The sequence below is a fragment of the Mauremys reevesii genome, linkage group 6, assembly GCF_016161935.1.
Source record: "Mauremys reevesii isolate NIE-2019 linkage group 6, ASM1616193v1, whole genome shotgun sequence".
Lineage (NCBI taxonomy): Eukaryota > Metazoa > Chordata > Testudines > Geoemydidae > Mauremys > Mauremys reevesii.
In genome coordinates this window covers 72,255,024-72,273,435 of record NC_052628.1, presented here as the reverse complement: position 1 = coordinate 72,273,435, position 18,412 = coordinate 72,255,024, and the positions used below count along the sequence as shown (strand labels likewise).

General features: G+C 38.3%; 1 long non-coding RNA gene across 1 annotated transcript in view; it reads left to right on the top strand.

The window, feature by feature from the left end:
• LOC120407429 overlaps positions 1-18,412 on the top strand; it is a 104,433-nt gene that overhangs the window by 72,760 nt on the left and 13,261 nt on the right. The window lies entirely within an intron of this gene.

Below are 18,412 nucleotides of genomic sequence, written 5' to 3'. Positions count from 1 at the left end.
TAGCTTCAATAAGGATTGTGATATATTTCCAGGAAGGATATGACAGCTGTATCTTTCGTAACCTCTCTATTCACAAAAGTTTTAAAAACATCCAACCAAGCAACTTATTCACATATTAACAGTTCAGTAATATTAATAATTTATTAATAATTTATTCATGACAATCCCCCAAAAAAGAATAATAATTCATTAATGATTTTATTTAGTCTTTAGTAATGTTAAGAGATTCATGAGCTAATGTCTTTGCATTTCTCAGTAAGTTAATTCATTAATATCATTACTTTCCAGTGACAATTTCTGTTCTGGTAAATTTTTGCTTAATTGAATGTTTTCATTAAGTGTAATAGAGAAAGCATCAACATTAAAAGAAGTAAAATATACGAGTCCTTATTATGTCTTTTGGAGTTGTATTTACATTCCATTCAAGATGGCCAGTATGACTGACATGTAGTGATCTTGCAAATTAACTAATGGTATTGTAATTTTTATAATATTTTTATATTAATAAACAAGTTATTTCATAATATGTTAATGCTAAACCCAATGAAATCTGTTTACTGGTTATGACATTAATGGTTTAAAACCTCACTAAAATAATAAACTTAATACAAATGTATGTTAATTTGTTTTGTAGGTTTCATTTATTAGAATAATTGTATTGCTTTGCTTCTCTTCTCTTGTTATTTCACCCCGAAAGAGTGGTCTTCCACATTCCCATGAAAGTCCATTATTTTGCAACAACTGGTGTTATGTTTCATGACATACAAAGGGAGAAGTTAGATAAACATAAAATGCTCTTTCTGGAATGTTGCAACATGACATTTCTCTGTTTCCTTGAATGCAGAATACCACACAAGAACAGAGAGAACAAAGCAAAATGCCCCCTTTAAAACAGAGAGGCACAAGTCACCTTACCTTGCTGTAGGTTGGCTATTTGCAGGCTGACTCTGATTACACTCTTCCCTACAGAACTTCCTGGCCTACAAGCAGGACTAGGAAACCCCTTAAAGTTTAAAAAGAGAGCTTGAAATTGTAACAGTTTTCAATACACCACATCACCAATGAAGGCTTCTGTACTTGCTGCCGAGGAGCTTCACTTCAGAGCTCATCGGTACTGCCTAGTATTTAGCTGAAGGACTCAGTGTTGCTATCACCTTCATTTAGCTGCAGCCTTCAGAACAGCTGAGATTGTATCTTCCAGTGGAGGATAGATCCATCTCATGGATCACAGGTCCATCAGTGACTGTTAGCCAAGATGGTTAGGGATGCAACCCCTGCTCTGGGTGTCCCTAAGCTTCTGACTACCAGCTGCTGGACTGAACAACAAGGGATGGATCATTTGATAGTTGTCCTGTTTTGTTCATTCCATCTGAAGCATCTGGCATTGGCCACTGGGCTAGATGAACGGTTGGTCTGACCCTGATGCTGGGCTAGATGAACTGTTGGTCTGACCCAGTATCAGGTCCTCTCTTATGTGCTTCCAGCCTATGGCACAGTAGACCAAGAATTAAATAATCCTTTCCTTATCTTTTGTTCTATAAATACCCAAAATAAATAAAATTTGGAGATGAACTGTTTTTCAGTACCATGTATAGGGGCCTATGACATATGATGACACCTTAAGACATCAGTGAAAGCTCTTGGATAGTTTCTGTTCATTGTGCTGAAAAGATGCATAGTTTCTTTGATTAAGAAAACAAAGAAGCTTTTTTCTTGCTGGCAACTTTGTGAATGTCTTTGTTGGACAAGTGACTAGTATAGCAAATAGTGAACCATGCCTTTATGAATTCCTAACTATTTAAATATCTTGCTAAGAGTTCTTACTTTTAGTACCCTTGGATAGCAGCAGACTTTGGGCCTGTTAACTAAAGTAACTAGTGTATAACTGACATGAGAGAAAGGAAACCAACCTTATTGTCTTCAGCTCCTGCATACTCCCAGGTAGAAGCAATCCTTCTGCAGTACTGAGAGTTTCTTGTAACCCTCCTGCCTGCCAGTTTCTCTAGCTACCTATGCTAAATTTACTTTAGTTTCTAAACACCACTACTTGATATTTGGCTTTAAAGTCTTTCTGTACTATAAGGGTGGTTATACTGCATTCATCACAAAATAGTCTAAATGGACTAAAGTCTTATGTTGAAGCAACTGTGGAGGATAATATATTAAAGTTATCACATTGTAAATTGGCCAGTTTACAATTTATCCTATATTTAATACCTCACTGGTTGCTGTTGATCATGTAATTATTTTATTTTTACTGGGAAATGTTCCTTTGTGATCAAACACAATTATTTTCCTTCTTACCATTTAAGTAGTGCTATCAGAAAATGTGTGCTACTTATTTATACTGTTTTTCTATTAGGATTTCATAATGAATGATACATTAATCTGGATTCTGGCTCAAATCACAAGATTTAGCTTAAGTCTTCCATTAGGAAATCTTGAAAGCTTTAATACTGGATGCTAGAAAAAATGAGATACATGTGAATAGCATTAAGACAAGATGACAATCTTAGTTTAAAAAAAAAAGCTGTATTAGGACTGAACCTTAATTCTCAAAATATAGATAATTATTTGAAAACAATTTTATCTTCTCACCCTCCCACTATACATGTTAATTGCTTTGTAATTTAGACTTTTATTTTAGTAATAGTACTGCTTTTCACCTGATTTTCAGAGGTGATGAGCCCTCAGAACTTCCACTGACTTCAATGGCAGATTAGCACTCTTAGCTGAATTCAGCACCTTGAAAATCAGGTCCTCCTTTTAAAATGTTGTAGCTGGGCTTTTCAAAGGAGTCTAGGTGATTTAGGCTGTGTGTACACTGGAGACCTTCCAGTGGCACAGCTGTACCAATGCAGCTGCACCACTGTAAGATCTCTTGTGTTGCCACTCTATCCAACAGGATAGAACAATCCTGTCGACATAATTAAACCACAACTAATGAGCTCTCCTGCCAGCATAGCGCTGTGTACACTACCACTTATGCTGGTGAAACTTACGTTGCTCAGGAGGGTGTTTTTTTCATACCCCTGAGTGACATAAGATTTGTTGACATAAGTGGTTAGTGTAGACATGGCCTTAGACACATCTTTAAAATAACATAAAAAAGGGAAAGAGAAATGTAAAACACTGGCATCCTCCTACAAGCTGTGAAGGAAAGAAGAGCGAAACAAAGATATTGTACTATTTCTGTTTTTAACTATTTTGGATGTGCTCCAATGCTATGTAAATACCTGGACAGACAGAATGGACATTAAGGTTGGCCTATCAAGCACATTAAAGTCCAAAAATTGCAGAAGATAATGGTGTTTCCACACTGATAATTTGGTAATCATATAAATATGTAGTATTTTCTATTTTCATTTTTTGGGGTTGCCTTAAATTTTAATTCGTTCATTAATTCTATTATATGCTTATGGGTAACAATAAAAATACTGAATAGTTTAGAAATTCCGTGACTTAGTAACATTAAATTTTAACATATTTGCTTTTATGTTTATAATGTATACATGTAGCATCAAAAGTACAAAATGTACAACATGGCTGAGATACCAGTGAGTTATGGCAAATGAGGTAGCTGTCTTAACGTTTGTGTTAATAGTGTGTTGGATTTAGTTTTTAACTTGTTGATTCCCATATAGACCTTCAAAAATAGCAGCAGCAACGAGTAGAATGGTTATATCACTTGTTTGCTGGACTCAAAGCATATCCTTCCTGTCAATTCTGTAATCAGTTCAGTTACAAAACTTTTGGAGAGTAAGACAAAGATCTGAGACAACAGGTGTTAAAATTCCACCAAGACTCATTGTGACTGGGGAAAAAAAACACTTACAAAAATATCATCAGTGGCTGCAATACATCAGTTTTTGTGTCTGTTTGCAATCTTCAGATTGCTATGAGAAAACAAACTGCTTTGAAAATGGAAAATGATACAAAATAACTCATCCTCAAGTTAGTTTTGACAATGACATTTCTTTGCCTATAAAATTTTTCTTCTACTCTGTCAATGACTATAACTTTCGAAGCTGGGAAATGTAATGAGTGGCTCTCCTGATAAAAATCAATCTGGATCTACATCCTCCCCCAGCTCTTCTGTGTCTGTGGGTCAATATGGGAGTGCGTAGTTTTAAGGAGATGGCTAGGAAAAGATAAGCTGTTCTGTTCTTAGCAGCACGTCATTGTTATAATAAGTTAGAAGTTGTGTGCCTCTCAAAGCACCTCTGAGAATTTTGTAAAGTATTCACTCATTCCTCTTATTTAAGGAAATGAAAATGTAGCATTTATTTAAGGTATTATTTTAAAAAGTTCTTTCTCTCTGTTTATAGTAATGAGGAAGAGGGATGGGAGAACCAGCTCAGACTGAACAAGAAGAGATCCAAGCCTTTACTCTTCCCCTAATCACTTTTAGGTTTGATACAACTTTGCATAAGTTCACATCCCCTCCTTCTCCAGTGCAAGGTCATACAGTCTGATTGCCTCACTGCCAGGCCTATTTCTGCTCATTTACCTCTGGAGAGTTGCTTATTAGTGGCCCCAGGCATGCCCTTTCCCGTAAAGTATTTGTGGTCCCAAGATGTACCATGAACTTAGCAGTGCCTCTAACAGGAAAGCTCCAGAGCTGCATAAGATTTAAGTGTAGACATAGCCGCAGTCAACAAGGAGGGTGCAGGACTCCACACTGCATTAGCTTCTGCCTGCTATTATTTGTGAGGAGGTTACAGGTGTTCCCATGAGAGGAGTCTACTTCCTACTGCTAGGGAAAGGCTTGTGCAGCCCAGCTCTGCAGAGTCTAATTGATAAGGTGAGAGAGGAGGCTTAAAAGCTACCCCTCAAAAAGGATCTTCTTGCTCAGGAAGACTTCAGGGTCATATTGTAATCTGATTCTTCTTGGTTAGTATTACACTCCTCCTTAGCAAGCAAAGCTTCTCTCATCCTTCTGATACTATGCTTCATGCTGCTTCTCCTCTCCTCTCCTTTTACTCTGCCATTGCCTCTCTAGTACCACTCTTTCTCCCCCCTCAATAGACTTTCATCTTCAGCAGGAGGAAATTGTAGGCCTCTTACAACACGCAATTTTTATTTTTAGATGTATATATTTTTCTTTTGTGGGGGAAGAGATTTGCCATGTAAATACTGTGAACAGCAAATTGACAAAAGTCTTTGGGGGTTGCAATGATATTCCACTAAAATGTGTAGCTGTGAACACATTTGATTTGTTTTAGCCTTTGCCTCCTGAATTTTGAAGTAAATTTGCATACACTACCACCCCCATCAATGCTGTCTTTTTGGAAAGAAACCAAAACATGGCTATATTGATTTCATAGTCAACGTAAATTTAAAAGGATCCTAACTTGATATCTTGCATAAAGTGTGCAGGTCAAAGCTGCTTAGTCTCAACCTTATTTCACATTATGCTTATTAACAGAGGTAATCTGTGACTATTTACTTTGCATTGCAAAAATAAATAAATAAATGGGGAGAGATAATAAAATGAGTATTTACTATAGCAATCACTGAAACATGTGACAAATGCTATCTCTTGAGACTTGGAAGAGAGAGAGCATCCTGAAAGTACTACATTCACTCAAATAAAATGTGATTCCCAATTTTCAGAATGTTTAAAGGAGAAAAATTACTCATGTTAGGTGACAAATGCAAATTGATTTATTATCACACACGTCCTTCACAAAGCCCCTTGTTTCCCTTGATTGCCTTATTGACAAATGGTGTCATGTTAGAAAACAAGTTGTCTGGACTGTGAGAATGTTTCAAAAAGCAGCACCAGTTTTACGATGTTAAATAATAATACTTAGCTCTTATACAGAGCTTTTCCTCAGTAGATCTCAAAGCACTTTACAGAGGAGATTAGAATCCTTATGCTGATTTTATAGATGGAGAAACTGAGGCATGGGAAATGACTTGTCCAAAGTCACCCAGCAGGCCAGTGGCAGAGCCAGGAATAGGGTCCAGGTCTCCATAGTACCAGTCCAATGTTCTGTCTGCCAGGAATAGGACATATTTCCTTAACCTCCATCTTTCCATAAAATTACACTCTCTTTCTTATCCATATTCCAGTTCCATTGCAGGCTGCTCATCTAAACAAACTGCCATATGGGAGTTAGCCACTAAAAGCCTCTCGCCATGTACACCCACAAACAAAAGACACACTGACACTACAGCAAGCAGGCCATTGTTTTGCTACATCTCCTTTACACTGGCTTTGCTGATGTCAAAAGAAAGTAAAGCCCATGGCTCAGACCACCAGGGAATTCCTCTTGGATATGTGATGGTTTGAGGAATCTGTACAGTTTATAAAATTTGTGTAAGATATGAATTGTCTGTGTCTTTACTAAGCTACAAACTCCATTTTGAAGATGCAGCTTTTTGCCTTCTCTGTCTGTTTGCCTCCATACTGGGTTGAAATGCCAAAGGCTGGTGGCAAAAGAATAAAGAAAGAGGGTTGTTGACGTGTTCTCCCATCAAAATGGCATAGTTATTAATAATAGATTGGCTCCTGTGAAAAATGAAGTGGGTGGGTAGCTCCCTTTTATGGACACCCAGCCAGTCAGTTAGCTGTAAAATCCCTCTTAGTAGCTCTTCTCTACTTACTTTACCTGTAAAGGGTTAAAAAGTCTCGCTGCTATGCATAGGTAAAAGGAAGTGAGTAGGCACCTGATGAAAAGAGTCAATGGGAAGGCTAGAACTTTTTAATACTGAGAAAAAAATCTCCTTTGTCCATCTATGGTGGCTCTCCCAGGAAGAGGGGGACAGAGCAGCAATGGTGAAAAGCTTGCACCAGATATGAAGAAGTCATCAGTCTCATACCTACTCATTTAAAACCCCAGATATGTAAGTAGATTGGGAAACGTCTAGGAAGACGAGATTAGGTTTATCCCTTTTATTTCTTTATGGCTTGTGGATTCCTTTATGCTAACCCAGGTGCTTTTGTTTTACTTGTAACCTTTAAGCTGGACCTTAAGAAAGTTATTTTTGGTGCTTAATCCTTGTATTTGTGCCTTTTAAAATCTAGCAATAGCTTGAGTTTCCAGATTATTTTCTTTTTTAAATTTACCTTTTTTAAAGAACAGGATTGGAGTTCTGTGTCTTATGAGGTTTGTGCACGTTTTTTTAATTAGCTGGTGGCAATAGCTGATTTTCTTTTTCTTTTCTTTCTCAGCTCTTCTCCGAAGGGGGGGAGTGAAAGGGCTTGAGGGTACCCCACAAGAAGGAATTCCCAGGTGAGCCTTCCTTGTGTCTCAAGGGGGTTCTGCACTTCAGTGGTGGCAGCATCTATCAATCCAAGGTCAGAGAGAAGCTGTAGCCTTGGGACTTTAATACAAGCCTGGAGTGGCCAGTATTAATTTTTAGAATCCTTGTGGGCCCCCACCTTGTGCACTCAAAGTGCCAGAGTGGGGAATCAGCCTTGACAGCTCCCAACCTGGAGAACTGGTTCAGCTGGGGAGAGATCACCTCAGCACCAGAATCATTTGTGATCGCTCGAGGAAGCTTAGCAGGATGTCACCTGCAAAAGGAGGAAAAAGTTATAAACAGGACAGGAACTGTTCTTTTAGGGTCCGTTTTTCTCCAAGCTCAGGAGGAGAGAGAAGCAACCCAATATGTTAGGGCCTGCATGAGGCAGGGGACCAACCTAGACATAGATGGTCCCCCAAGTTCTCCCAAGTGAAGGATGAGCTAGTGAGGGGCTCTGAGGTTAGGATGTTTGCTGTGTTCTGTGATGTGGAGTCTCTTGTGTTTTATATGTTGAGTGAAAGCAATAATGTGTTAGATTTGGGGTAAAGCTTTTGTTGTGTCTTATAGGCTTTACAAATACCTTGGGTCCTCTGAGAGAGTTAACTGGTAAACCAGAAAGCTCACACTTGCAGTGCAGTTCTGGAAGAGTGTTTGTTCAATCTTCTGGAGATCTTGGGTGTCAGTACTGATGTTGGTGGCCTAAGACATTGGTTCTCAACCAGGGGTATGTGTACTCCTGGGGGTACAAAAAGGTCTTCTGGGAGTACATCAACTCATCTAGATATTTGCCTAGCTATTTACAACAGACTAGATAAAAATCACTAGCGAAGTCCATACAAACTAAAATTTCATACAGACAATGATGTGTTTATGCTGTTCTATGTACTATACACTGAAATGCGAGTACAATATTTATATTCCAATTGACGTATTTTATAATTATATGGTAAAAATGAGAATGTAAGCAATTTTTCAGTAATGTGTTGTGACCCCTTTGTAAGCAAGTAATTTTGATGTGAGGTGAAACCTGGGGGTATGCAAGACCAATCAGACTCCCGAAAGAGGTACAGAAATCTGGAAAGGCTGAGAGACACTGGTATAAGGCTGGAGGACTGAGGAGTGCTCAGGAAGCGATAGGCGACAGTCAGTGCCCAGGAAATATGCCAGAGAAGCCAAAGAATGAAAAAGTGTGGCAGCCTTCGAAGACCCAGTGCAGCTTAAAACATCTAGACCCAGTGGCTGGATCCCCTTACAGTAATCTGGTGGGTTGCCAGCAGGGGGAACCCAATTGGATCTCTGACAAAACACAGGCTCTAAAAACCACCCCCACTCACAGCCCTTGTGTAGAGGCTGGGGACATGTAAGGCATATGGTCAGTGGAAAGGGAGTGTAGCCCTAGTGCCAGTGAGCTGCAGTTATTGCTGGCTGCTATGATGGTGCATTGGGACCATAGGCAGCTGGCAGTGAGCATAAATAAAGGCAGCCCTGACACAAAATTAGAAAGGCCAAGGCACAAAATGAGATTAAACTAGCTAGAGACATAAAGGCTAACAAGAAAATACCCTACAAATACATTAGCAGCAAGAGGAAGACCAAGGACAGAGTAGGCCTATTACTTAATGTGAGGGGAGGGAACAATAATAGAATATGTGGAAATGGCAGAAGTGGTAAATGTGTTTTTTTTGTTTTTCACCAAAAAGTTTAGTAGCAATTGGACGTCTAACATAGTGAATACCAGTGAAAATAAGGGAGAATCAGAGGCTAAAATACAGAAAGAAAAAGTTAAAAATTACTTAGACAAGTTAGATGTCTTCAAGTCACCAGGGCCTGATGAAGTTCATCCTAGAATACTCAAGGAGCTGACTGTGGATACAATGGAACAGCCATTAGCAATTATCTTTGAAAAGTCATGAAAGCTGGGAGAAATTCCAGAGGACTGGAAAATGGCACCATATTTGCCCATCTATAAGAAGGGAAATAAGGACAACCCAGGGAATTACAGACCAGTCAGCTTAACTTCTGTACCCAGAAAGATAATAGGGTAAATAATCAAGCAATCAATTTACAAACACCAAGAAGATAATAAGGTGATAAGTAACAGTCAGCGTGGATTTGTCAAGAACAAATCATATCAGACCAACCTAATAGCTTTCTTTGACAGGGTAACAAGCCTGGGGGGAAGCAGTTGATGTTTTATATCTTGACTTTAGTATGGCTTTTGAGTCTGTCTCACATGACCTTCTCATAAACAAACTAGGGAAATATAACCTAGTGAGCGCATAAGTGGTTGGAAAACCATTCTCAGTGGTTCACAGTCAAGCTGAAAGGGCACATAGAGTGGTTTCCACAGGGTTTGCTCCTGAGTTTGGTTCTGTTCAATGATTTAGATAATGGCATAGAACGTACACTTTGATAAAGTTTGCAAACAATACCAAGCTGAGAGGTGTTGCAAATTCTTTGGAGGATAGGATTAAAATTCAAAATGATCGGGATAAATTGGAGAAATGGTCTGAAGTAAATAGGATGAAAGTAAATAAATACAAAATACTCCACTTAGGAAGGAACAATCAGTTGCTCACATACAAAATGGAAAATGACAATCTAGGAAGGAGTACTGTGGAAAGGGATTAGCAGGTATAGCTGATCAAAAGCCAAATATGAGCCAACAGTGTAACACTGTGGACCACCTCCCCCCCCAAAAAAATAAAGGCAAATATCATTGTGGGATGTATTAGCAGGAATTTTGTAAGCAAGATACAAAAAGTAATTCTTCCACTTACGCCATGCTGATAAGGCCTGAGCTGGAGTATCGTGTCCAGTTCTGGGCACCACATTTCAGGAAAGATGTAGAAAAAATTGTGAAACTCCAGAGAAAATCAACAGAAATGATCAAAGGTCTAGAAAACATGGCCTATGAGGGAAGATTGGGAAAGAAATTGGGTTTGTTTAGTCTGGAAAAAAGACTGAAGGGGGGACCATAACAGTGTTCAAGTACGTAAAAGGTTGTTACAAAGGGAAGTGTAAAAAATTGTTCTTGTTAACCTCTGAGGAAAGGACAAGAAGCAATGGGCTTAAATTGGAGCAAGCGAGGCTTAGGCTGGACATTAGGAAAAATTTCCTGTCAGGGTAGTTGAGCACTGGAATAAATTGCCTGGGGAGGTTGTGGAATCTCCATCAATAGAGATTTTTAAGAACAGGTTAGACAAACACCTGTCAGGAATGATGTAGTCCTGCGTTGAAGGGGACTGGATGACCTATTGAGGTCTCTTCCAGTCCTATATTTCTATGATCTGGTGTTTTGGAAACACCATTTGGAAGCACATTGTTGGTGTTTAACAAATAATAAACAATCATCATAATTCCAAAGCATCTATATAGAAAAGACAAAACATTCCACAAAACATTCAGCCTTTGGTCATGCTCACTGGAGCTAAAGATATTTGAAAGCTACTTACTGCATCAGACTGATAAATTATGTTATTGTTTTGTTAATTCATTTCTTGAGTAGATAACAGTAAAATGAGGTATTGAGGTGCGGGAAGGAGCATCATGTGCCCTGCACTTCAGCAAAAGCAATTAAAGTACCAGAGTGATCTCTGAACTGAAATTTGCTTCCAATTCTTCTGTCATAGTTAGGGTCATATTAATTGCACCAAGATATATTAACCATGTTCAGACAATGCCCCCATAAATCTATCATTTGAAGAGTTAGGTAAGAGTACTGATGTAGCATGAGCAGGGTAAGAGAGATCCTTATCTGGTTTACTTTTCTAAAAGTTGTGCATTAGTAAATGGTTTATCCTGGATGTACTAATTTATGACTTTCCAACAGACATTCATAATATAGACAAGGAAATTATAGAAAGCAGAAAGATTAGTTAGAACCCTAATTAAAGTTTTAAGTATCATTAAATCATTCTTGTTCATTGGGCTCAGCATAAACTAGCAGGAACAGAGATCTCTGAACCGGAACTGTCACTTTTCCACTAAATTGACTATTCTAATTAGCTTTCAGCTCACCCTGCTAGCGCAAAATATAATCCACACAGGAGAAAGCACTAAATATTTTGCATACAAAATACAGGCTATACATTCATGTTAGTCCAGTACAAGAGATGAAGATACATATTGATGTGCTCGAATGCTACGCAGTCATGGCTTCCACTATTTTAATGGTAGCTGCAGGTGCTCAGCAGTTCTGCAAATCAGAACTAAAGGATGTTTCAAATTAGCCTCCCACACACAGGCATCCAAAACCCCAGTGACCACTTAAAAAAAATTGGCCTCAGTGGTCAAAATTTTCATCTGTCTGCCTAAAACTAAACTCACAAGTCCATGTTTGGGCCCCTAAAAAATGATAGTATGGCTGAAACAGAAACCCTCAGCCTTGTTAGCTAGCAGAGACTATACTCTGTGTCAGAGTATGATAAGATTTGCCTAACTTCAGCATTCCATGCATAACTCCAGCCTTCACTCCTGTCTGGCAATTAATTTGTTGAGCATAGATCTGATAATTATATATAGTACAAGAGTCCCATCATTGTACAGATGGGTTTGATCCCTTTAGAGTCTTTGATGCAGCTCTTTCAAACATTTCTTGGAATCTCAAGAATTTCTGATTAAATATATCAAGTTTTTAATCAGAAAATTAGAGGTAAAGAAAGTGATCTATGGTCATGTGCCTTTGTCTGCAACAAAGCAGATGGAAAGTAAAATAAGGTATTACTACTTATGCTGAGTCCATCAGGGATGCAGGAAACTTAACCAAAAAAAATATACAGAGACCCATCCTGCCACAAACCCAACCCAATATCATCTAATAAAACTCGCACTACTTCCATTAACTTTTTTTAAAACAACCTTCAGTTATCAAAGACATACAATCACATATGAGTACTGTTGACTGTTGACCCCTGACCTGATTTCAGCAGGTCTATACTTTTGGGTAAATTTATAATCTATCTACTGAGCATGCTTATAGAAATAACAATGGAAGTTATTGAAGCTGTAACAGCAAGTAGAAGAACCAAATATGTATGAAAATAGGCTTGGCTATAGGTCTTAAGCATTAAGTGTTATGGGCTTTGAGTGAGGCCTTGACTGAAGGTTATAAAATGTTAAGTGCTTGAGGTGCATCTTGTAATAACCAGGTGAACCATAAACAAACAGATGGTAGCATCTGAGGAACTTTTTGCAATAAGAGCCACCTGCACTGATGTATCAAAACTATTGGGAAAGAGACTGATATGAATGGTTGGGTTATCTCTCAGAAATGTAATTATGGTCAACTGGAACCCTAACATTAGTCTCCCAGAATCCCAAATATGAATGTGTTGAGACATCAGATATGGTTCCAGATATACTTGGGTGGAATGGAAAAAGGTGTATAAAAGGTTTTCAAACCCATCCCTAGTTGGCACACCAGATGATGATATGGGGCAAATGGGTAGGAAGTTTGGCCCAGCGCCTATCTTTTGTAGTCTGCTCCTCTGATTGTTTCTTCCCTCTTTGTTTCTAATGGTCTCTATAAGGTTGTAAGTATTCAGGACCAGATCCTCAAAGGTATTTAGGCTCCTAACTTCCATTGCTTGGGCTTTGAAAATCTAGCTGAATGAAGACAAACAATTTACAAAGGCAGATTGACTCAATCAATGTGTACATACATGTGATGGCCACTATCTTGGGGACCAAAGTGGGGACCTCCAGACCTAAAAGCATAAGCTAGTACAACTTGAGCTGAGCATCTGTATTTGCTCAGTGTAGCAACTCATATCCTTTGTGGCTTGGCACTGAGGGGAAACTTGTCAGAGAGACACTCGCTGGCGGGTTACACATAGATCTGCAATTTTTATTGTTATAACAGAGAGTGAACTAATCCCATCTACCCTTCAACCTACCTTTCATTAAATGTAATTATTAGCCATAAAAAACTACAGTAAAGTTTAAAGGTATGCTATTCATTGTCAAAAAATACATATTTAAAAATGCAGCGAGTTCCAGAAATATTTCTTAAGTTTTAGCAATTATTCCTAATAAAATGATGCCATTAGCTGTGACAATACAGAGTACATTGTCTTCTGGGTTTACTACACAATTTGGAATGGTGTAAAATTATCAGTAATAGAACAAAATACATAATTAGTGAAATTAAAAATTACAAACCCATATTATGCCATTTTCAAGGATACAAACAGTACAGGTTCTTGTGAAGAAATTTCTGTTCCACCGGCATCCATTTTGTAATAGCCAATGTCCGTGTCAAGACTCCATAGCACGTGAGAAGTGTTCTGAAATTGCTGATAAAGTTAATTTAATTTATCTGGCAGTATCTACCCACACATTCAAGATGCAGCTGAAGCTTTGGATGCAATTACTTAAAATCAAAAACTGATTCCTGTTTCTGCTTATGGGTCAGACAATGTTAGTATAAACTATCATAATGATCGTGTCCCAGCAGCTTTGAAAAGTGATGAAGAACATCATATTCCTTCTCATTGTTCAGACAGCATTTCTCAACCTTGTGAAGTTTGAAATCTGATGCATTGGAATTGATGTAAAGGGCTAGTTTTGAAATCAGCAGCCATTTTTAATATCTGCCAAGAATATAACTTCCTTAAGAGGAATGTGGTATTTATTGAAACTGAACAGACTGCTTTGTCACTTTCTAATTAGCTGGCTTTCACATCTCCTGTTATTTATAGATTGTTTTAATGTATTAACATTCAATTCTTGGATAACCACTCTGCCCATTCCAATAGCTACAAGGTGTGATAAAACACAGTCAGACAAATTCTGGGCATTTTACCATAAATTCTAGGAAGTGTATATATGCACTTTTATAGCATCAAGGTAGGATCATTCAAAAGCCCCATCGGTATCTCTCTAACTGCACTCTAGGGTGCTTTACTACTTTCAGGTAAAAGACAAGTCAAGATCTAAATTAAACTTGAGCATCTGGATGATGGCTAGCTTGAACTGAAATACTCCGTTAATAGTCCTTCCTTATCCTAATGTCAGGACTCTGGTTTACTTCTTTCTAGGTTCTTGTCAGCCTAATATTTATACAAGATCTATGGACCACTTAAATCTATTTAATACTTATTCTGAAAGTTTAAGTGGGACATAAACCTTGTAGGGTTCATCCACCCAGAGGTTAATTTTATCCTAACTGAACATTTTGGTATGAATCTTGACTTGTTAAAGCAAGGAAATGTTCTGCAGGTAGCAATTAGGGTTGCCAGCTGTCCAGGCTTCCAGAGGATCATTCCTTTTTGAGATAGCTGTAAGGATGCTCAGCACATACTGCCAGCTGTCTAGTTTTACAGGCTCAGGAAGATCCCAGATATCCTGCTTTTGTTGTACCTCAGATGTGGGATTTCTAGGTATGGAGTAATGGAGGAAATACTTGTGGGAAATGACACTGAAGAGTAGTTGCAAACTTTTTTGTTTTGTTTTGGCAAAGTCTGACATATTGCAGGATAATGGCAAAGAAAGTGGGAGAACTAGAGATGCAATTTTACCTGAACTGAGAAGAGCAGGACAATATCTTTAAAATTCTAATTCCTGGCTCAACCTCAAGAACATGTGATGTTAGGCTGAGATTTTGGAACTAGGCCACAATGATATTTTACAAAATCCTGATGTGTCTAGGAGTCTAGCAAAGAAGCAGATTGATTAGCTGAGCTGTTCAGAACATGGTTCTCAGAGAAATGAATGGGACTCCACAAAAATCCCTATTGTGAGCAATGCAGATGGATACTGACTAGCTAGTCATGCAGTAGCTGTGCTGCAGATCCAGATGGAATATTTGGTATTTGAAGAGGCCAACAAGCCAGATTTAGCACAGTGGAGTTGGAAGATAGCACAGTATAAATCATTACCAAAGTTAACTTTGTTCACATGGAAAAATGCTTTGAATTAGCATGCATTGCATATAGCTGCACAAAGAAATTTGGTCTATAGTGACTCACTCCAATGTGTGACTAAGATGATAAATAAGTCTGATGAAAGAAAGAACTATTGACAGAATCTGTAAAAACAAAGAAAAACATTGTTATGCCAGAGGCTTTATAACGAACATGCTAGTAAATTATAATTAATCAATTAACATGTGCATAGGGTATGTGAAGAAAAGAAAAAATATTAGATCACAAAATAATCATAGTCAAGTGATTGGAAGCATATCAAAAGGATCATCCCCTTGAATTTTTTTCTGTGATTATTTCCGCTTAGTTTGGTATTGAAGTTGTTCACTTCTAGAACTGCTCTCAACTCTAGTTTAAAAATATTCACTCTTAAATATTAGTGATTTCCTTTCTAGTTGCAAAATTGTTGACCATACTAATATTTCCAGTGTTTCATTCTGTTTCCAGTATATTAACTACTAGTAGTTGAAAGCCCTTGCTATTGCACAGATGTTATTCATAAAGTCATGTGTCCAGTTTTGGCCCCCCCACTAAAGAAAGGATGTGGACAAATTGGAAAGAGTCCAGCAGAGGGCAACGAAAATCATTAGGGGGCCAGGGCACATGACTTATGAGGAGAATGTGAGGGAACTGGGCTTATTTAGTCTGCAGAAGAGAAGAGTGAGAGGGGATTTGATAGCCGCTTTCAACTACCTGAAGGGGGGCTTCCAAAGAGGATGGAGCTGGGCTGTTCTCAATGGTGGCAGATGACGGAACAAGGAGCAATGGTTTCAAATTGCAGTGGGGGAGGTCTAGGTTGAATATTAGGAAAAAATATTTCATTAGTAGGGTGGTGAAGCACTGGAATGGGTTACCTGGGGGTGGGGTGGAATTTCCTTTCTTAGAGGTTTTTAAGGTCAAGCTTGACAAAGCCCTGACTGGAATGATTTAGTTGGGGTTGGTCCTGCTTTGAGCAGGGGGTGGACTAGATGACCTCCTGAGGTCTCTTCCAACCCTAATATTCTATGATTGTGTGGGGTGGGGGGAGCTTAAAAATTGGATGGTAACAGACCACAAATCTGTGATGATTGAACCTGGTGGCATTCGAAACAAAAAGCTCTCAGCCATGCTTGTTTCTCTTTTCATTGCTTCATCCTGACTCAATAGACATTCTAAGCTTCAGAGTGATGTTTGGAATTATTGTGCATGCTGTATGTAGTGTTGTGTGGGTGATTGTGTTGATACATGTGGTTTTGTGTTGTGCTGGGAGAGTTGTTGTGTGGGTTTGTGCAAATGAGGAGGGTGTGCTGCTGTGAGGGGCTATGTATATTTATTGTCATTGTTTTTGCTGGTTGTATTGATTTGTGCCTCAGGGGAGTAGGACTAAGAGATTTGTGGTGATTTGTGCTGATAGCAGTTGTGCATGTAGGTGTAGCAGCTGGGCTAAGTGATCCACCATCTGTTCAATCACCCCCATATACCCAATTTAATTCCATCACTTCACTTGAATTCAGCAGACATTTTAGACTTCAGAGTGACATTCTCTGGAATCTTAGTGTATACATTACTTATGTACAATTTATTGTTGTTGTTAAACATGCAGTAAATGTTTTAGAAAACATAATCAGGACCAAAGTAGTCAGAATAACCTTGCCTTATGGAGATGTCACTTAACCTGGATTTAAGCTACTGTTCTCTAAACAGAAATATATGGATGTCTACTACCAGGATTTGCACCTCAAACATTAAATGGTTTGTCTATAATATAGACCCTAATAAACAAAGAATCATAAAGGTCTTTCCAAACTGCACTATGGGTAATTGAGTTTGGTTATTTTGTAGCATGCTACAGGGCTCAAAATTGCTGAGAGAATCTGAAAACATATGGGCCAGATTCTGCCACTGTTTTTCACATTACGGTGAAATTCAGCGATGTACAGAGGGCTGACACAAGCACTATGCACCAATTAACAACTACTTTGTGACTTTAAGTGGTGCATAGGCATCGTGCTGGCCCTTTATGGATGGGTGGGTTTACAGAGGGATAGTAATTGACTCCTTGGTAGGGATGGCAGAATCTTACCCTTCAGGAAAAAGATATTCTGCCTTAAAAAAAAAAAAAGCACGAAAGTTCATGCTCCAAAACGTCTGTTAGTCTATAAGGTGCCACAGGATTCTTTGCTGCTTTTACAGATCCAGACTAACACGGCTACCCCTCTGATACTTGATACATTTAAAACTAATTCTAGTCATAGTTGCATTAACATTTCTGTATATATGTATTTTAAAGAATAATCACTCTTAAATATACCATTGTATATTTATAAACTGACCTGTGAACCAAACTATCTGTTACAAAAATGAAATTCTTAAAAATGTTCTTTATTTGTACATTTTTTCATGAATAATATTCCCACTTTGTTTCTCAAGTCCCTCTGAACTGGTTATTCTTTCCCAATAGAGCAATAGAGACTAGTTTTCTCTGTAGTATAATAACTGATTAATGGTATTATTGGTACAGGATCTCTCACAGCTCTTTACTAAACATAAATAAAACTGTAGAAAATGGAAATTGAATGTACAGGCAAAAGTCAAGCTGAAATGATGGGAGAATGATTCTCCTTTCATTCTCACACACTGGTGTAAACCAAGGACCACTCCACTGAATTTAGTGCAAATCAACTTGTGTGAAACTGAAGCAGATTAAATTAGGGGGGATTTCACTCTTCTGTTAAAACATGATTAGTGAATCAGAGTACATAAAATGTTCCACTAGCAAATTGTGCATTGGAGAAAGGCCTTATTGGAAGGAGATAAATTTTAAGGGATAGCAGATGAAATATATATCAACTCTTGACACAGAGATCACAAGGAAGAAGTGGAATGTGGTATTAGCAGATTAACATTATAAAATGAGCCTAATTCTTGAAGGATGTTAAATAGTTCCTAGCACATAATTTAGACTGAAGAATATATTCAGTGAATGTTCACTCTTTTTCTTCCCACAGTTGGAAATTAGCCAACAACAATTTTGTATTAACAGCTCATTCCCCACCATGCCTACTATTTTAGGGCTAGATCGAGCCCCAAGAAAGGAGCAGTGCATATCTTTGCTCTCCCAGCAGCCAGCAGATGAGTGACCAAATTGTAATTTAGCGTCATACTTTGGTCCTGTCCACCCCAACCCCCCTTACTCCAGGGGTGGAAATAAAGTACATTCACTGTTTCTAACCAGGCAGCCTATTTCCCCCCGT